At 38.6% G+C, this 20,371-nt stretch overlaps 1 long non-coding RNA gene across 1 annotated transcript; it reads left to right on the top strand.

Annotated features, from left to right (window-relative positions):
* Positions 1 to 663: 663 nt before the first annotated feature.
* On the top strand, positions 664 to 19,124 carry LOC311292772. Its single transcript, XR_014627791.1, has 3 exons — positions 664 to 973; positions 17,713 to 17,838; positions 18,010 to 19,124. It is a non-coding gene; the product is annotated as an uncharacterized lncRNA (long non-coding RNA).
* Positions 19,125 to 20,371: the final 1,247 nt, after the last annotated feature.

Raw genomic sequence — 20,371 nt, 5'->3', positions numbered from 1 at the left:
CAACTGGATGTAGCCTAATATATCCTCATGTCACCAGGTAAGCTTATTACTGTAAATTAATGTTTTTGAGTTTAATACAAAATTAAACCAGTTAGGGTTTTTAATGTATCTAATTGAAATTAAATAATATTATTATTAACCTAATTTAAACGTGACCACATGAAACACAATTATAATTTATTTAGGTTTCCAGACAAATTCACAGACTGTGATTATTAATTTCCACAGTTATTAACGTCAGAGTTATGAAAAGGGACAGGGGCACCAAAGAATATTAGTCTGAATTTAATTTGGTCACTTATGGGTCAGAATTTCTAAATAATATGTTATTGTTTGCATTATATTTTGACAAATATCCTACAACTGTTTCCCAGATGCATGCAGAAATAAAACATTACACATGCAGAACAGCAAAAATAAAATAAAAAGTGGTGATAGGTGTTAAATAATAAATAAACAAATTAATACAAGTTATTAACTATATTATCAATAATGTAATTTATACTTTATTTAGGCTGGATCATTGTTGTACACATAGAAATGACAAAATGATAAGATAAGAATAAAATAATAATACAATAAATTACATAAATAGAACCGATCAAATGGTCATATTATTTCAAGCTTTTTTACTACAATATTGCCCACAATTCCTTGCTTCGCGGAAGAGGAGGTGTTTACGACAGCTGAGCTGATGCGGATGGATTACGTATATTTATCTAGGGGACAAATGAGTACGGATGTAATACTATACTTTAACAGTGGTTTATTTAATGTATTTTAAGTGGGGCAGTCGAGTTATTCAGGACAGTATCTGCTGAGGAAATTCTCATCATCTGAAACGCAACGAAGACCGCTTCAAAACAAACAGCTGAAAGTTGCTTAATGATGGAGTTCATTAAAGAGGAGAATTATGATCTAAGAATTTCAGAAGCATGCAGAGCGAAAGATGAAGATGCTGAGGAACAAAGAGGTTGGTGTGCATTCTTCATTCATTAATCATTGCCGAGGAACAACAACGTAAAACAATCAATTGCTCAGAGGTGGACAAAGTAACGTTACACAACTTCCTTAATTGAGTGAAAGTACAGATACTACTGGTCAAATATTACTCCGGTACAAGTAAAAGTGTAAAGACCTATTTTTACTTAAGTAAATGTACAGGAGTAGGCTACTTGTTTTTAAAAGTACTTGAATATCGAAAGTAACTTTCAATGCATTGTTTTATTATTGTTGCATTGTTGTGTGTAATACTTACAGTACCTTATGCCTCTGAATCTATGCCTGCCTACCCTCTTATCAATAGCACATTTATTTCTAGAACACATTTCCAGTAGTGGGATTGAATAAGTGCACTCATCCACAATGGTTTCGGACACCCAAATGGCTGTTCCCTCAAATAGCCTACTGCCATATTTAAAGTTTTTTGGCTTTTAGTATGAATATGTTAGCCTTACTGTTATCTATAAGATAGTGTGCACCAAAACAATGACAAAATTCGCATTTAGAAGACCAAACCCAACGTTGAAAATGAAAATCAGGTTGATGTCAGAATCCAACGTCAGATTGATATTAATCTCCAACGTTGGACAGACGTTGTATTGTGGTTGAAAACGAAAATCGGGTTGACGTCAGAAACCAACATCAGTCGGTTTCTGACGTCAATTCGACTTTCATTTCCAGCCACAATGCAACCCCTGCAAAAATGCAACCTCTGTGGTCCCTGCAACCAAAATCATCCCCTGACTGACATTACTACTTTCTACTCAAGGACCTGACAGAATTGTAGTGGAGTAAAAAGTAAGATATTTAATTGTCTTTCAAATGTAGTGAAGTTAAAGTAAAAAGTTTCCAGAAAAAAATAATACTCAAGTAAAGTACAGCTACTCAAAAGTACAGTACTCAAGTAAATGTACTTTGTTACTGTCCACCTCTGCTCATAACGTTGTATAGCAGTTACTTAACATGTTTGACAGCATTTACGTGACAGAAGTGCATGACAGAAGAAGCATTTAGCAAAGCCACTGCTTTAGCCTTTAAAGCTGCATTACGTTTTCTGCCAATATGAATGAATTGCATTTTGTTTGGCAAAACTTTGACCGCAAAACATGTGGAAAACCCCAGTGCTGGAGCTGAAAATACAGGCAGGTGTGTTTGTTGAAGCTTCTGCAGGAACGTAGATCTTCAGGAGGAGGGCAGGCTATTAGGTTAAGTATTATTTGTAGCCTACCAGGGGGTTTCAGTCTTTCAGGTGCCACCCACGGACCCTCGAGCATCCTGGAGCGAGTCCCATCCTAAAATTGAAATGGCAGCTATATTAAGTAGCCTAAAAAGACCCAATTAATACTGTGGAATAATTAAATTAAATTAAATGTGTAAAATATTTAGTGTCTGTGTTTGTTATATTAAATACATGTTTTATTAATCAAATATTTGATCATTTTTTTAAAAAATTTATTTATCAAATGTATTTATTATTTAGGCTATCAGATAAAATTTTGTATTTCTTTTAATCCATTTTTATTTTAAGTGATTTAGTCAGTTTAAACTTATTAACTGATTAATTTAATTTAAAACACTACTTTTTTATTTATTCTATAGGTTTTATTTATTTATTCATTTATTTATTTAGTTTTAAGTTTAGAAGTTTTAAATGTTGTGTTTATCTATTTAGTTAAATATAATTGTTTATTTATTCTTATTGATTTGTCTTGGTCTACTATATTAATTTATTTTTTATTTATTTAAAATATACATTATTTCAATATCTAAGTATTTAATTTATTTAGTTAGTTCAATATTATTTGTATTTATTTATTTTTACTTTTCTTTTACACTGCTTTTCTCCAAACCTTTCCACTGACCCCCTAGCACTTCCTTGCGGCCCCCAGTTTGAAAACCCCTGTTTTGAAAACAAAATGGTGTAGACATTTTCTCATTTACTGAAATTAAAAGTTAATTTCAGAAATAATCAGGGGTGACTGGCCAATAGAGGGCGCTAGGGCGCTACCACAGTTTATGAGCCACATGCATTAAATAAATAAGTAAATACATAAATGTATACAAATTGTCAATATTTGTGTATTTGAAATATTAAATGCAGCCAGTATATGTTGAAATATGATAGAAGCAGCTTAGCCAATCACTGATTTAAGAAATGAATGTTTGACAAACTGTAGCCAATTAGCAAGCTCAAATCTAGTCCGCTATGGGTGATTCTTTTATCACCCCAAGCATGTGCCAATGCGCGCCCATCTCTATCAGACAGCAGGCTAGCGATAAAGGGAAGCAGTGCGTGCGAGGCTTCTCTCATAGCTGGTACACTAGAAAGGCCTGGCTGGCCGGATGTGGTCATGCTAATGCCTTATTGTGCTTTGTGTGATTACTTTTTAAAACAACGGGGACAGATCCAGCACTGACAGTGACCGGAGTGAGGGAAGCAGCACCTGTCTGAGAAAGTAACAAAACAGTTTGAGTTCAATTTCAAATGCAAATGAAAAGTTTGTGCAGTATGTTTGTTTCTGTGTAAGAATGCCTCAACCTTTTAATATTGGCATTAAATAATTACTGACTTTTTCACAGAGCACTGGTATCCTGCAGTTTGTATTGTGTTTGGGTGGTTATTAATAATAATAATGATGATTTTTTTTATTTATATAGTGCCTTTCCAACACCCAAGGTCGCTTTACAAAAATAGGTTAAGGCAGTGGTTCTCAAACTGGGGTACGTGAGGTGACAGAAGGTACCGCGAACAAAATCCTGAATTTTGCCGTTCATTTAATTCTACCCCACCTTAAAATAACATTAAAACTGAGCATGTATTTCTATCAGGTAAAATGCCATAAATGCATGACATCCGATCGAATGACCTCATCTTTTGCACAATTTGCAGTCAAAATTGACTGCATTCACACAAGCTTCGTGCATACAGATTGCGTGCAGTTTAGGCTGTCTTGGCAAATCACGCTATACTGTCATTCTCGACGTACCTTTGTAAACGTGGGGATTTAGGCTAGCACTTACTAGCATGAAGAATACATAGACTGTGAATAGAGATCGATTTAAGATTCAGTCTATCTTCGATACAAAAACATACCCTGTGTGAATTCCTGTTTAATGTTGATCACATTATATATCCACACGATTGCAAATGTGACATTGATTTTATACAACAGTTCAAGAAACGAAAGGTATTAATATTAAGTGATGGTCATTTTCAACACAGTATTGTCAGTATTTTTTTTACAACAAAATAATAGCTCCAACGAAAGCCACAGCAGAACTGCAGCACACAGCAGTGTTTGTGAACGAATCTGCGGCTTTGAACAAATCGTGAGAGTCAATGATTCATTCATAAATACAGCCACTTGCTTCGTTACTGTATGAATGAATGACTCACTAATAAAGACCATGACTTGTCGCCACCTACTGGTGATTTAAAAAAAAAAAAAAAAAATTTACCATCATTGCATATTTCTCTACTGAACATTTTTTGTTTATTTAAAGCATGATTTATTTTATAAAGGTATTTGTAAAGGTAAAAATGCACTGGAAAAATCAATTTAAGGGGGCAAATAGGTAGGGCTGTACCAGAATATTCGAGTATTCGAATATTCGTTCGGTGGGTTGGTATTCGAATTTCAAATTTGACATTCGAATATTCGTTTTAATTTAAAAAAAAAAAAATTTTCACACCTGGCATCCCCCTAGAAACGGTTCCCATTCGCGCTTGAATGGGGCTGTCATGCATTTTCTCAGATGGATAGCTCTCTCTGATTTGTCAATATGAACAATGAACACATAAATGTGTTTTTGCAAAACGGATATGAATCCGAACTTCAAATCCCGCGCTATAGGCAGATGTAATGGAGTGCACGTCACCAGCAACAGCTGCATTTTACTGATCGTCAGCTAAAATTTCTAAATCAAAGACCGCAATAAGAGAGCGCGCAACAGCCCTGGTAAGATCATTTCGGTTCTTTACTTTTAATGAAGTTGATTGTGTGTTAAAGCATCTGCGACCCACTTTCACTTTGATTAGTTGCACGTTGGCTTGATGAATAGATGCTGATCTGCGGTGACGCGTGCTTTAAGCGTCGTCATATCTGGCTATAACATGATATAGCCTAAAACGCTCTCACACGGTTATTTTTTTAGCATTTTTGGGCGAAATACAATACTCTTATTTTAGAGCGCAGAACAGCGGTGTTTGTATGGGCAGAAGTGCATGCCTGAGCTTGTAGGCTATAAGCACGTGTTGCTTTGACATTGTGGAAATAGAATAGAAACAATATATTAGCCTACCCTTTACTGTGTCAGTAATTACTGTGCTGCTGATTTCTGATTTGAGAGTTATTTGTTACTCAGAAAAATATTAGGCTGTGTTTTGTATCAAGTGCAGTGTTGCGCGTGAGGCGCGCGCGCTTCCCGCTCGCGCTGTTCTGTATTAAAAGTTTATTAATTCTGAACGTGTCACGTCTCGCATGTCTATATTGCACCAAATGTGACACTGCACTCGTGAAGTCGATTGGATGAACGGTTCAAAATGCAAGATAAATAATCTAAATGCAAACAGACAGACACATAGAGATTCCTTATTAGAGAGAAAAATATGTTCAGCCCCCTCCCTCCGAAGCTTCGAATATTCGATGTTAATTCCTATCGAAGCTTCGAAGCTCAAAAAATGGTATTCGGACCAGCCCTACAAATAGGTGTGACTGCTGAGAGGGAGTAGGCCTATGTAGAAGGATGTTAAAATCCTCAGGGGGTACAACACACTAAAACGTTTGAGAACACTGGGTTAAGGAATAGAACAAAATAAACATCAACATCAACACACAATACACATACCAAGGGCAGAAAGTAATATACAGAGGTCACTTGCAAAGTTAGGTTAAAGATATAAACAAAGAGGGATTCAATCAAATAACATCAATAACAAGGTAGAATTTACAGACTGTGAGCTGAAGAGTAATATTCAGAGAAAAACTGTGTTTTTGAAGGAGAGATGGGTGGATGCTTGACGGATGTCTTGAGGAAGGGCATTCCACAACCTGGGAGCCACAACGCTAAAAGACCTGACTCCCATGGTTACCAAACTATTGAAACTGGCTTAATATGGCACAGCCTAAGCCTAAGATATTTTTCACCAGCCGCCACTGCAAATAATTACAAAGAAACAGCAAGTTTCTACAGAAAAACAGATTTATTACAGGCCGATCTCGAATCTACCTTTTCTGTCAAAGATACTAGAAAAGGCAGAATCCTCACAACTATGTTCCTTTTTAGAAAGTAATGGTATCTGCAACGATTTCCAGTGAGGATTTAGAGCGTACCATAGTACTGAGACTGCTCTCATAAGAGTCACATGATTTGCTCTTATCATCTGATCGTGGTTGTATCTCTCTATTAGTGTTACTCGATCTTAGTGCTGCATTTGACACTTATCGACCACAACATTCTTTTAAATAGACTTAAAAAACTATGTTTGCATTAGTGGAATTGCATTAGCATGGTTTAAATCATACTTATCTGACCGTTATCAGTTTGTAGCAGTAAATGAAGAGATGTCTTATCGATCACAAGTTCAGTATGGAGTACCACAAGGCTCAGTACTTGGACCGTTTCTGTTCACTCTGTACATGCTACCCTTGGGAGATGCCTTGATGCCAATCTTTCATGGAAAAAACAAAGTTTTTCAAAAAATTTCAACGCTTGCACCTTGGACCCTATTTCAAGGTTTGCGTTCTCGAGCCACCAGGCACTGTTGTTGAATGGAGAATGACTGACAGCCGCAGTGGAGGGATGCACTTATGTGAACTTGAATTTAATAACTTCAATATTCATCTGTCACATTAAACTATGGAATGGCTTTTGGACACATAATATAGTGCACAAAAAGTGATGCTGCTTTGTTTTTGTGCCATTTGTGGGGCTTAACAATAACACAGAGTAGTATACACACAGCAGTATCGATAAGTATAATGACCTGGATGACTGTAGGTATTGATGCCATTTCAGTTCTCAAACGAATCTTGACAGCTTCAACTCTGTCGTCTTTGATATTCTTCAGCATGAATCTGGGGTCGATTACAGAAGCCATGTCAAGCAACTCTTGTGTCTGTGGATCATCATACTTCTCATTCAGGTAGTCCAGGATCTTCTTCTTGATGCATTTTGAGAGTTCTGTTTCTCCCTCTTTTTCTGCCAAGATTTTTATTTTTGAACACATGAAGAACAGGCTTCACATATGATACACTTACATATTTCTCTCCTGAAAGAGCATCAGTGAATTCACCAAGAGGAGAAAGGGAGTTGTTGACTGCCTCAAGGACTTCTATATCCTGCCATGTGGGGACAAGGTGTCTGACTTTTTTGTCCGTGGAGAGAACACAAGAAATGGCACTCTGTTGTTCCAACACCCTGGCAATCATTGTTTGTTTTGATCCCCACCTTGTTGGACATTCAGTCTTCATCTTCAGCTATATGAGAAGCACCCCACCACCTTTTTGCAGTTGAATCAGGTATTTATTAGTTAGGGAGTCATCTAAAACTTTCTGGGAGGATGGTGTCCCCAGGAATGGATTTGAAAACCCCTGGTCTGCATATTATTAGACAAGTAAATATGATATTACAATGGCGTAATAATTAAGTGTTTATTTTTTAAGATGAATAAATATTCTTGAGTAATAGCCAATTGCTAGTTGCAGCCTGTGCCCAAAACACTGGAGTCTGGACCATTTATTAATAGCAACTGCGTTCACTATATATGTTTCGTTGTCTGTAGTTACACAGATTTGTTGCTCCTCCTTTAAACCCCAGGCAGCCAGCATCTCTTTCAATTTTTGAGCAATCACATTCCTAGTGTGATCTTGTGGAAAATAGGATGTTTGCAAGCATCTGGTTTGAGTTTGAGCAATGTAATGGACTGTTAGGCTCATATATGTTTCCATAGTTCTACTCAACCATAAATCAGTCGTAGTGGAATAGAACTGTATATTTTGCAGATCTGATTCAATGCCTTCCCGGCATTTTGAATAAAGTGAAGATAGCGCAACTTGAGAGAAATAATTGCGGGAGGGGATGACATATCTCTTATCCAGTGTGTTTATTAGTAGTTGCATTAACCCCGCTGCAAACAGTATTAGTCGGCGCCATGTCTTTTGCGATGAACTGCGTAATTGCTTCAGTTATCTCCATTTGCCTTTGAAAACCTGCCGGGTACGGCAACGCACTAAATGATTTCATGATGGGTGACTGAGTAACAGTTCTCACACTCGCATGACTTGGTGCTTTTGGCTTCACGCTAAGATACTCCTCGTATTGCACTCTGTGGTTTAATTTTAAATGATTGAATAAATTCATGGTGTTGCTTGATGGTGCAGAAGCAGTTGTTCGACATAACTTACACAGAATAACATGCTGCTCAACGTCATCGCTAGAGAATCGTTTTTCGGTTCTAATGCTTGATTCTGAGCAACACTTTTTTCAAGTCGTTGGAATTGGATGCTTCTTTGTCAGCACACATGTTCACGAAATTAACATGACATGAGATAATCAGGGCAGTGGATAATCAGGTCTTAATCAGGTCATTGATAAGGACACACCTACAGACTAGTATTAAAAGTTGTGATTCGCCTCTCACAACGTAACATGCTTTAAACACTTAAGTTCGCAATTGTGGCATCCATAATTGCGATTAGAAATTAGATTCATTGTGCAGCCATAACGTAGGTCATGTGCAGTGAATTTACTCACCTCAAATCATTAAAGATACAAATTTACTGGTAGTAAAAAATGTCACTGCTAGAGCCCTACTTCATAGCGTTTGCATTGTGGTTAACTTTTTACTTGTTTTACCTTCGTTGCTGTTGACTTGTTTTTTTTGTTGTCGTTGTTTTTTTTTTTTGTTGTTTTTTTTTTACAATTGATTATATCCATTTTAGACCATAAGGACGTGAAAGAGGAAAGCGAAGAACTGCATGAAGTGGAGGAGAAACATCAACACCAGAAACCTGACGGGAAAAATTCATTTTTGTTCTCCACTCAAAGAACAGGAAAGAGTTTTATTTCCACCTGCCTTCAGTGTGGAAAGACTTTCACACAAAAAGGAAATCTTAAGAGACACCTAATAATTCACACAGGAGAGAAGCCCTTCTCATGTCCCCAGTGTGGAAACAGTTTCACATATAAAGCACACCTTGAGAGTCACATGAAGATTCACACCGGCGAGAAACCGTTCACATGCCATCAGTGTGGAAAGAGTTTCAGAAGAGTAGCGAATCTCAAAGATCACGAGCGCTCTCACTCCGGAGAAAGGCCATTTAACTGTGAGCAGTGCGATAAGAAATTTACTTCATCATCGATTCTTAACAAACACATGAAAGTTCATGCACAAGAAAAGCCTTACTTCTGCTGTTATTGCGGAATGAGTTTTTCACGCCTGAACTCTTGTAAAGATCACCAGAAAATGCATGCAGGTGTGAAAGCCTATGTGTGCTCTGACTGTGGCAATGCCTTTACTAGAGCCAGGAACTTAAAACAGCACCAGAGAATCCATACTGGAGAAAAACCATACAAGTGCTCACATTGTGGACAGAGTTTCGCTCAGTCAGGAACCCTGAAAAAGCACGAGAGGACACATGCTGCAGAGAAACCTTTCGTCTGCCTTCCGTGTGGGAGAAGTTTCAGCCAACAGAGCTCTCTACTGGCTCACATAAACAATCGCTGTCCAAAGCTGTCAAAGTGAAGAGCAAAGTTCATCTTCAGAAAACGTGCAGCAACTTAATTTAAGAGCAATTTGCTATGGTAAATTATCTTAAGTAGTGACCTGAAGGGATAGTTCACCCAAAAATGAAAATTATCCCATGATTTACTCACCCTGAAGCCATCCTAGGTTTATAAGACATTCTTCTTTCAGAAGAATACAATCAGAGTTATATAAAAAAATGTCCTGGCTCTTATAATGGGAGTGAATGGGCACCATTTTTTGTGACTTGTATCACCAAGTCCATACAAGTGCTTCTATCCATCATAAAAGTGTCCCAAACGGCTCCGAGGGCTTAATAGCGAATAGGGAAAAGGCCTTCTGAAGCGAAGCGATGCGTTGGTGTAAACTTTATCGACTAAAATAACTAGCTTCCGGCAGACGGCCGTACGCATCGATTTACACCAAAAGAGTAACCCTTGAACTTGACACACAACGTAATGATGAATGTGGTTGACCAGCCCTGTTTGTTTGAACCGCGAGAGGCGTCAAAGCTTACGCTACTCCTACATCCTCAGCATACATCGTCAAGTGTTGCTCTTTTGGCGTAAATCGACTTGTGTATGGTCGTCTGCCGGAAGCTAGTTACTTTAGTTGATAAAGTTTTAAATATGAAAATTTTTCTTACAAGAACGCATCGCTTCACTTCAGAAGGCCTTTATTAACCCGCCAGAGCCATTTTGGACACTTTTATGATGGATATGATGCACTTGAATGGACTTCAAAAGAATGGTGCCAATTCACTCCCATTATAAAGCTCGGAAGAGCCAGGACATTTTGTTTTATATAACTCCAATTGTATTTGTCTGAAATAAGAATGTCATATTCACCTAGGATGGCTTCAGGGTAAGTAAATCATGGGCTAATTTTCATTTTTGGGTGAACTATCCCTTTAAGGCTCCAATATACTCGCTGTGAAGTTCTTGTTTGTTCTTCGCTTAGGAGTAAAAATATAAGTTATATTAGCGAACAAACTAATGCTGCCGATATGAAAATATAAATCTGTGCTGTGTGCTTTCCTATCAATAACAAAATAAACACATACACAAAAAAATAACAAGTGGTGAGAAAACAGCAGTTAAGAAAGCATCTGATTACAGTAATGTAGATGTTTGCACCAGCTCTGCAATTCGGCACTTTAGTCACGTTACATCACGTTTATTTATAAAGCACTTTTACAATATATTGTTTAAAATCAAGCAGCTTTACTTGAAACATGAAAAAACTGTGTCAGTGTTTCAATTAGAATTACAACTTCAGTTTCTACTATAAAGCAATTCTCAGTGTGTTCATGTTTTTACTTGCGTCTGACATCGATGGACTGAACAGAAGAAATGAACCAGAAAAAAATGTCCACATCAAAGAAGGCGGAGCCTCAGAGCCACACCGACCTATTATATCATCGTCACACAGACCAATGATAGTTTGAAGGTGTTTACTTTTCCAGAAAGTTGACTTTAAGCTGTTTTAAACTGCATAAACTCTAAATGAACTTCACTTTTGCCTGATTTTGTTTTGAATGATGTCACACCAGTTAATTCATCCAATTTAGCTTTAAGTATATCAGGGTCTTCATTTCATAGTTGTTTGCTGTGGAAAGTTGACGTTTGAAAAAAAAAAACCTGAAATGCCTCTCCGGCACTGTCTACTACATGATTAATCTGTGCTGTAGCTTAAACAGTCAACAACAACTCTTTAAATTAAAGTATATGTGTGGTAAAGCAATAATGTCATTTATTTTGTCTTTAAATCAGTGGAACTGATTGTTTAATACCATGTGTTGTATAGGCCAGTGGTTCCCAAAGTGGGGTGCCGTGACAACTGGCTAGGGGTGCCGCAGAATCTCAGCTTTATTTTCCAATTTAAACAGCCTAAAATAACTATCGTACCATATAATAACCTTTTACAGCATATTTTAAAATCATATCAAAACAATGTCCAAACGAAAATGAATAAGCCAAAAAAACATATATTTTTATATATTTATATATTTATAAATAAATACATTTATATATACATTTATATATTTCATACATTTAAAGTTGAAATGTTTATTTACTGCTAATTGGACTGTTCTCGGGAGGGAGTCGTCCCGCTTGCTCCGCCCTTTGTAATGGTGCGCGCTCAATTTTATATTTCACGCAGATTGACAGGACAGGGCAAATATGGATAAATTTGTGTTTAAACAAAAGAAAAGCAGAAATGTCACAGCCCAGAAGACCGACGGACATCAACCCGGGACCACCACCACCCAAAAAAAAAAAAAATTAGACAGTACTCTGAAGGCTACCTGGCTTACGGTTTTACATGGATCGGAGATGCTAGCTGTCCCACGCCTGAATGCTTTGTCTGCAGGGAAAAGCTATCAAATGCAGCAATGGTACCGAGTACCACCACACGAAACACCACGGTTTAACCAGCAAAGACATAGAATACTTCAAGCGACTAAAAGCACAAAATGTTAAACAGAACCAACAAATGATGTCATGTGTGCGTGAGTCTGATAAAGCTCAGGAGGCAAGCTTCTTAGTAGCAGAGATAATCACCAAATCAAAGAAGCCCCATAACGTTGCTGAATCAGTAATTTTGCCAGCCTGCAAAAAAATCGTAGGGGTAATGATAGGTGAGGACGCTGTCAAAGAAATTGACAAAATCCCATTATCTGACAACACGATTAAAAGTCGCATTGATGACATGGCTGCTGATATAGAAACACAACTAACCGAAAAACTAAACAAAGGTGGCAAATTTGCACTCCAAATTGATGATTCTATGGACTGCAGTGGACACTGTCATCTCCTGGCCAGTGTGCGATATACTGATGAGGAATTAATTATGGAGAATTTTTTTTTCTGCAAAGAACTATCAAGTCGTGCAACAGGGGAAGAAATGTTTATTGTCATCGATACGTACTTGAAAGAATGTGGTCTAAACTGGGGCATGTGTCATAGTATATGCACAGATGGAGCTGCATCTATGACTGGAAAAGTAAAAGGACTGGTAACTATGGTGAAGAACCAAAACCCAGATGTGCAGATTACCCACTGCATGCTGCACCGCGAAGCACTCGTATGACTCGTATGAAAAGCAATGCCCCCAGACCTGACTGTAGCATTAGAACAAGCTGTCAAAATTGTAAAGTCACGACCTTTGAAGTCCCGATTGTTTAACATACTGTGCAATGAAATGGGGTCTGAGCATCAGAGTCTGCTGCTGCATACGGAGGTGCGCTGGCTGTCACGGGGCAAGGTGCTTTCCCGTGTCTATGAGCTTCGAGATGAACTCAGGCAGTTTTCAACTGAGCACGACATACCCCACAAAGAACAGATCAACGACGACTCGTGGTGGGCTAAGATTGCATACCTCGCAGACGTTTTTAGTCACTTAAATGAGCTTAACACAAAGATGTAAGGAACGAAAGAAAACATTTTAACAGCAACAGACAAATTTAACGGTTTCAAGGCCAAACTCAAGCTGTGGCAAGAAATTCTGAAAAATAAAAACATTGACATGCTTCCCTTAACAGCAGAGGACCCCGCTCGCAAGACTCCAGTTCTATTCAAATCTATAGCTGCACATCTGAAGACGCTACAGGAAAGGTTCGAGGTTTACTTCCCCGCTGGCGCTGATAATGAAAACTTTGACTGGATCCGTAACCCCTTTAACCCTCTCTCATCAGAATCGGCAAAGATGTTGCCAATCAAATCGAAAGAAGAACTGGCGGAACTTCTTATGGATCGCACTTTAAAATTAAAATTTGGAGAAATGTCTTCAGATGAATTTTGGCTGCATGTGGGACACGAATACCCATCTATCTCAGAATGCGCCGTCAATGTGCTGTTGCCGTTTTCAACCTCTTACTTGTGCGAGCTAGCGTTCTCATCCCTGGCATACGTGATAAACAAAAAAAGGCAGCGCCTGTCAGTGGAGCACGATCTACGAGTTGCACTATCCTCAATCAACCCCCGTATCAAGAGGCTGTGCTCGCAAAAGCAGGCACATGTATCCCATTAAAATGCCCACGACAGTTCCATGCAAAGATATTTTATTTTTTAAGTTATAAGGTCAGGTTTGAAGAAAGCAAACGAGGAACTAAAGAAAAAAATATTTGGAGTTGTTTATTATTATTTAAAGAGTTAAGTATCTTTAAATCTGTTTTGTTCCAATGATTCTCACATACAGTAGCCTAATTGGTTAAAATCAGTCTGTTGACGTGTGTCCAGTTATAAACGGACAGATGATTTATCTGAAGGGGTTGTTTCGCCTCATATTATGTCTGTTGTGATGCATTCATAATAAATTCATGCTGCTGTTTATGCTTCATTTGTTGTTTGCTCATCTGGATATAATTGTATATATGTATGTACATATGTTCGTTTAGTTTAATTGGGTTGGGGTGCCGTGAAAAAAAAAACACTACAAAGGGGTGCCATGCTTTCAAAAAGTTTGGGAACCACTGGTATAGGCGACTGTTTCTCAATGCTGGTTCCTCAACACTGCACACTCCCATATCAAACATAGACAATTCAACTCATTAGCTAATTAGGCCAAACTCCAAGGCCAGATAATGAAGACATCCAAAGTGTGCAGTGTCGGGGTTTTCAGGACCAGGGATGGGAACCACTGGTGTGTAACGTGGAAATACAAGAAATAAAATGATGCTAATCATTGTATCTCAATGTTGTTTACTGCATGATTCTGCTGAATAATGTGCAACAGATCTTTCTTATTTTAGACTTAAATATATAATAATTTCTCTCATAATAGTTAGGGCTACAACTAACAATAATTTTTACTATTGTTTAATCTGTAGTTTTTCCAAACATGTATCATTTCATTCAATGTCTGGCTAAGAGATGTTAGCAGAATGTTAGCCTTACCACTCGATTTTGAAGATATTATACATATTAACAATATGATGTTCTGCATTTAAAATGTGTATTGTGAAAAGCACTAAATAAACAAACTTGACTTTTTTTTTTTGCATACCGTTAAGATTTTGTTATTATCTTGCTGTGTGTTCAACAGACAAATGAAAGGCATAATTTTAATATTTGGGCTAACTAGCCCTTTAAGTAAAGCTGAGGCTAAAAACATCATGAAAGATAAAACTAAAAAAAATGACTGGAAATTGAATATTGGGATATTAAAGACCTCATGAAATCAAACTGGACTCTATTTACTTGGTTAGTGCACATTACTAGTCTTGTGGTAAACAATTAATCCGTGCAAACATTTGTTTGTTGTGGTACTAATCTTGAATCAAAATCAGAAAATTTGCTTCCGCTCTGGAACGACGTTCCTTCAGCTTGGGTTGAATATCCTTAACCACTCCCCTCCAACCGTCAGTCTGCTATGAGTGAGGGATGCTCTCGTGAACGCGCGTCGGAAACTGATACGGAAGAGAAGAAATTGTTGAATAAAGTCGTATTTTTGGCGCACAAAAGGTATTCTTGTCGCTTCATTGAATTAAGTCAAGTCAAGTCAAGTCATTTTCATTTATATAGCGCTTTTAACAATGTAGATTGTCTCAAAGCAGCTTTACAGAGATAAATGTATAATTTAACGTAAGATTGTTTTGGCTTTATAGCGGTTCTTTAATAAAGTTATTTTCCAGCTAAAGCTAGCCTTGATTGATTCGCCTCCGTCGCAACGATCATCTGTCCTCAAACCAGGGCCGCCAAGACAACACCATTCTCTCTACACAGACTTTAAACGCGAACCTGTGAGAAACGCTGATGGCGTTCAGATGCGCATTAAGAACGGGTTCTATAGTTACACTCACCTAAAGGATTATTAGGAACACCTGTTCAATTTCTCATTAATGCAATTATCTAATCAACCAATCACATGGTAGTTGCTTCAATGCATTTAGGGGTGTGGTCCTGGTCAAGACAATCTACTGAACTCCAAACTGAATGTCAGAATGGGAAAGAAAGGTGATTTAAGCAATTTTGAGCGTGGCATGGTTGTTGGTGCCAGACGGGCCAGTCTGAGTATTTCACAATCTGCTCAGTTACTGGGATTTTCACGCACAACCATTTCTAGGGTTTACAAAGAATGGTGTGAAAAGGGAAAAACATCCAGTATGCGGCAGTCCTGTGGGCAAAAATGCCTTGTTGATGCTAGAGGTCAGAGGAGAATGGGCCGACTGATTCAAGCTGATAGAAGAGCAACTTTGACTGAAATAACCACTCGTTACAACCGAGGTATGCAGCAAAGCATTTGTGAAGCCACAACACGCACAACCTTGAGGCGGATGGGCTACAACAGCAGAAGACCCCACCGGGTACCACTCATCTCCACTACAAATAGGAAAAAGAGGCTACAATTTGCACGAGCTCACCAAAATTGGACAGTTGAAGACTGGAAAAATGTTGCCTGGTCTGATGAGTCTCGATTTCTGTTGAGACATTCAGATGGTAGAGTCAGAATTTGGCGTAAACAGAATGAGAACATGGATCCATCATGCCTTGTTACCACTGTGCAGGCTGGTGGTGGTGGTGTAATGGTGTGGGGGATGTTTTCTTGGCACACTTTAGGCCCCTTAGTGCCAATTGGGCATCGTTTAAATGCCACGGCCTACCTGAGCATTGTTTCTGACCATGTCCATCCCTTTATGACCACCATGTACCCATCCTCTGATGGCTACTTCCAGCATGATAATGCACCATGTCACAAAGCTCGAATCATTTCAAATTGGTTTCTTGAACATGACAATGAGTTCACTGTACTAAAATGGCCCTCACAGTCACCAGATCTCAACCCAATAGAGCATCTTTGGGATGTGGTGGAACAGGAGCTTCGTGCCCTGGATGTGCATCCCACAAATCTCCATCAACTGCAAGATGCTATCCTATCAATATGGCCCAACATTTCTAAAGAATGCTTTCAGCAGCTTGTTGAATCAATGCCACGTAGAATTAAGGCAGTTCTGAAGGCGAAAGGGGGTCAAACACAGTATTAGTATGGTGTTCCTAATAATCCTTTAGGTGAGTGTATGTGCGTTTGAATATATGTGTGCAGGTTTGGAATTCCCTACAAACCAAACCTAAACAAATTACTGGTGTTTCCTTATAGTTTTGATTCAGAATTTTATTTTATTTTATCAATTCGGGGTAGATACGCAAATTGAGTTTTCCCGACGACGCGTTATCTGTAGAGTGGGAAAGGGATCCTCCATAGGGAGAGACTAGTTGGCACTTCAGCACTGCGTTGACACCGGGTCCAGGCGAAGGTCCTTCATCAGATCTGGAAACGGCCTGGATCCGGCAGGCTGCGGGAAAACCTTGGGATAAACAAAGACACTAAAATTAGCGTAGATGCCATTCTTCTCATGATGTAACAAGTACATCAGGATTTATGGGAAGTGTTCCCGGTTCCAGCTGACCTAATCTATGCAGCCTAACATTGAATTATAAATTCTATTTAATTATAGAATTAAACATCGCTTCATTGCTCACCCTGTGGTTTGTGTGGGTCCACACCTAGCTGTGAGTTTCTAGTGATCCTGAAGACATTGATTAACTTGCTCAGGTGTGTTTGATCAGGGTTGGAGCTAAACTGCAGGACAGTGGCCCTCTAGGACCGAGTTTGAGAAACCCATTTTAGCATACAGTTTGAATTTGCGGTATATTTCTGTTGGGCAAGAACTCCCTGCCCATCCATGCAGCCTAGCATGGATAAGAGCAGGGAGAGCAGTGATAACCCCTCTAGGGTAATCAGAACAGAACCAAAATAATTGTCTTGAAGATATCATTAATGTTCAATAATTTTTATTGTACACATCGAGAATTAGAACATCTGTTGTCGCACATCATTAGTTCTCAAATATTATCACCAGTAACAGTATATTTGTGAATGACATTAGAGAACTAGGGAATAACCCTAGTATGCAGCCCTAGTGTGGAGTAATCTATAGTGTAATCACTTTTTTTTTTTTTCAGATCTGGTTCTCCATACCACAATGAGCTGTGACGTTGTAAAGATGGAGTTTATTAAAGAGGAGAATGACGATACGAGAATTTCAGAAGCATGCAGAGTGAAAGATGAAGATACTGAGGAAAAAAGTGGTTGGTGTCCGTTCTTGATTCTTGACTTTTAACTTTTTTTTTTTACTAGAATCATAGGCTATTACAAATTTATAGAAGCAACAAAATGAAACAATAAGCTAAAAATAATAGTTACAGATTTGAAAATCACATAAATAAAAAATCCATGACAGTTTTATATTTTCATTTTAGACTTGAAAGTACACAAGAAAATTGAAGAATTACAGGAAATGGAGAAGAAACATCAGAATCAGGAGCCTCATGATGCTTTAAAAGAACAAAGAGCAGAAGCCAAAAAGTCTTTTACCTGCCCTCAATGTGGAAAGAGCGTCACACGTAAACAAAGCCTCAAGGATCACATGAGAATTCACACTGGAGAGAAACCTTTCACATGCCTTCAATGTGGAAAGAGTTTGAAATGTAAAAAAGGCTTTAGGATGCACACAAGACGTCACACGGGTGAGAACCTGTTCACATGCCCTCAGTGTGCAAAGATTTTTTTAAGTAAAAGCAACCTTAATACTCATATGCATATTCACACTGAAGAGAAGCCATTTACATGTGATCAGTGTGAAAAGAGTTTCAAATGGTCAAACAGTCTCAGAGTTCATAAGCTCACTCACTCTGGAGAAAAGCCATTTGATTGTGATCAGTGCCATAAGAAGTTTTTTCAGAAATCAGATTTAAAGGGCCATAGGAAAGTTCACACAAAAGAGAAGCCTTAATTGTGTTCTGTTTGTGGAAAGACGTTTTCATGGCTGGACCGTTTTAAAGACCATCAGAAAATACATGCTGGTCTGAAAGAGTATTTGTGCTCTGATTGTGGTAAAGCTTTTACTACAGCCACTCTGTTGAAAGTGCACCGAAGGATCCACACTGGAGAAAGACCTTACAAGTGTTCATATTGTGGAAACAGTTTCAAGCAGTTAGGAGCCTTGCAAGGACATGAGAGAATTCACACTGGAGAGAAGCCGTATCAGTGCCATCAATGTGGCAAGAGATTCAGCCATTCCAGTGCTGAACAGATTCACAGAAAGAAGCATTGCCCAAAATTAAATGGAAAGTCAATACGTTTGGAGAAAAGAGACCATAAGAGCACAACAATTAATAAGTGCTAAATTATTGCCCTTGTTTTACTTTATCTTTTTTGTGAATCAAAATGTGAAAAATGTCCTAATATGCACAAGTAGATCATGCAGTCATTTACAGAATGAAAATGAACTAGATGTACCGCATGGCGGTACAAAATATGACCGCCGCTTAGGCCTGCACTGGCTTTCCACAAAAATAAATGACGTGGAGCAATTTGGCTGTATTGCGTGTTTATGTATATACCTAAAAAAAGTAGTAGTATGTGCATGTCTGTCTGTGTGTATGTGTGTGTCTGTGTGTGTGTGTGTCTGTGCGTGTATGTATGCGTGCGTACATGTGTGTGCGCGTGTGTGTTTGTGTGTGTTTGTGTGTGTCTGTGCATGTGGATTTGTATGTGTGTGTATGGGTGTGTGTCTGTGCGTGTGGATGTCAGTGTGTGTGCATGCTTGCGTTTGTTTGTATTCCTGCATGTGTGTGTGTGACAGTATCATCCTAAACCAGCAACCCTTCGCTCAACAGCACCATCTACAGGCCGATGAGTGTACAGTCACTAAATGTGCACATAAATGAATTTATTTTATACCCCCCCATGGATGAAATTCTACAAAACTTAGCAGAGGATACCCCCAGAGGATGTCAAGTTAATCATACACATGAAATATGGTGCAGTTCTGAACATCTCCACTGAAGATAGGGGCGATTAAAGCAGAATAATATTGCATTTTCATTTTTTATGGGAGGGGCGCAAATCACAAATGAGTGATTATGGGCTAGGTTGATGTGGGCCCTTAAGACCAACATACCATAACAATTTCTTCATCCTCGGTTCCACGTTTCAAGTAGTTATTTAGGAAAAACTGCATTTTTTGGGTTTGGGGGGGGCCCAGTGCGGGGGGGGAGTGGCCCCCGGGGACCAAACGATTTTTTTCCGTAAAAGTCTAGTGGGGCTACATGCCCACCAAATTTCATGTTCCCCGGTGTTTCGGTGTCCCTGGTATCGTTGACGGAAAATTCAGTAGATTGACGGGAAAAAAAAACAAAAAAACTTTGACAATCGATTATGGGCTAGGTTGATGTGGGCCCTTAAGACCAACATACTTTGCAAATTTCTTCATCCTCGGTGCCACGGTTCAGGTAGTTATTTAGGAAAAACTGCATTTTTTGGGTTTGGGGGGGCCCAGCGCGGGGGGGGAGTGGCCCCCGGGGACCAAACGAAATTTTTCCGTAAAAGTCTAGTGGGGCTACATGCTCACCAAATTTCATGTTCCCCCGTGTTTCGGTGTCCCTGGTATCGTTGACGGAAAATTCAGTAGATTGACGAAAAAAAAAAAAAAAAAAAAACTTTGCCAATCCCTATATGACCGCTTTCGCTAGCTATGCTAGCGGCGGTCATAATGGTTGTTCATATACTTGCATTATAGTATATAATGGTTAATGGGTTCACTGAAACCACTGAAAAGTG

The sequence above is a fragment of the Rutilus rutilus genome (genome assembly GCF_951802725.1).
Source record: "Rutilus rutilus genome assembly, chromosome: 6".
In the NCBI taxonomy this organism is placed as follows: domain Eukaryota; kingdom Metazoa; phylum Chordata; class Actinopteri; order Cypriniformes; family Leuciscidae; genus Rutilus; species Rutilus rutilus.
This window is presented reverse-complemented; position numbering and strand designations above follow the sequence as displayed.